Source organism: Hyalella azteca, unplaced genomic scaffold (assembly GCF_000764305.2).
Source record: "Hyalella azteca isolate HAZT.00-mixed unplaced genomic scaffold, Hazt_2.0.2 contig16949, whole genome shotgun sequence".
Taxonomy (NCBI): domain Eukaryota; kingdom Metazoa; phylum Arthropoda; class Malacostraca; order Amphipoda; family Hyalellidae; genus Hyalella; species Hyalella azteca.
Window position 1 is genome coordinate 27,542 of NW_025946754.1, and position 1,495 is coordinate 29,036.

Sequence of the window (1,495 nt, forward strand, 5' to 3'; positions counted from 1 at the left end):
TATACAAATGAGACGATTTATTTACTTATGAAATATAGCTTTGTTTACAGGTCATGTTTAAGATCATCTGAAGGAGACAATCTAATATCATCCATGGTTTTGAAAAGATTGTGAGCATCTTGAAGAATATATTTATTTTGCAGACTGATAAATATTGTTTTAAGTGATTCTACATGCAGTCCCATTCGTTTCCTAATTCTTTAGGATAATAATACTTTAAGTTTAGAATAAATTTTGTATTATCTGTGTAAAAAAGGCTCGGTAACGATGGAAGAGACGATCACGAAGCTGATGGAGAAGATGGTGACGATGGAGCCCATCCTGATGACGGTGACGGCCGAGGAAGTCTTCACGACCACGTCTCAGTACCCGGCGCTCTCCACCCAGATTGAAATCGCCTTCGTTCTCGTCGACTCAGAATGCCGCTTCCAAAATTCGTCTATCAGAAGCCAGTCAACTATCCCAGTTTCAACAAATCCCAGTTGTTGAAAAAATTCGTATTTGCGTGTAGTAGTTGTATCTCATGAGTCCTTTTTGTTTGTGTTATTTGAGCACGTCGACTCAGATTGCTTCATCTTGTACTATTATTTCATTTTGTGTACTATTATTAAACAGGGTTGCAAGAAAGTCTTTTTTCCGGACAAATTCCGCTGTTTAGATTTTTCGATTGCTTTGTGGTACTTACTTATGATAATTTATGATAAGGGTACACGTTGACTTAAATTTATGGTAGGGGTACTTCCTAACCAAATTAAAGAAGAGAATGGAATTTTTACACCGGAACCTTAAAATATACCAGTATATATTGAGTTATAGGTCTTTTGGCCTTTTTTTAGGCCGTCTGGCAATCCTGATTTATGTACCAGTACGTCCTGGAGAAATACTGTGGCGTCGTTCATACGCCCGTCTCTCTGTCTCTGTTCATACAAAGAATAAGTAGCCAACGCAATCTGATGTTGAACCTGTTAGGCCATACGTTATTCATCCTTGTGACCTGGTACTTACTACGCGGTACTCCTATACGAACTATGTAAGTCTAAGTAACATATAGGAACTAATAATATTTTAACTCATTGTTTTCTCCATAACTGTGTTCATTGTAAAAGCGTGTTAACGTTGTTTCTGGTTCTTGTGTATAAATGTTTTGTATGTGTTTCATAGGGAATTACCATAGTTGTGCTGTATTAGTGTCTCATAGGTAATTTGTTTTCAGCTTACACGTTTACGAGTAAAGTGGAGACCCCCGTCCATCTTCTTTTACTCCATACGAGTTAACTGCCCGAAAGAGCGTATACGACATGAACGGCTCGCTCGGAACAAATACATTTCGTGGTACGCAAATGTACCACTTATGAGTCAACGTTTTAAAGGTTTTCCGTAAAATGTATTAAACACTTGCAGTGGCATTCAGCTGTATCAACTGCTCGTTAATAATCCAACTTGAATTTTTGTACGCATTAAGTTCGACTGGAATTGTTTTTATTCCGCGATTTTT

General features: G+C 37.6%; 1 long non-coding RNA gene across 1 annotated transcript; it reads left to right on the forward strand.

The window, feature by feature from the left end:
- Positions 1–893: 893 nt before the first annotated feature.
- Positions 894–1,248, forward strand: LOC125179365. The gene is made up of 2 exons (XR_007157241.1): positions 894–1,030; positions 1,214–1,248. It is a non-coding gene; the product is annotated as an uncharacterized LOC125179365 (long non-coding RNA).
- The last annotated feature ends 247 nt before the right edge of the window (positions 1,249–1,495 follow it).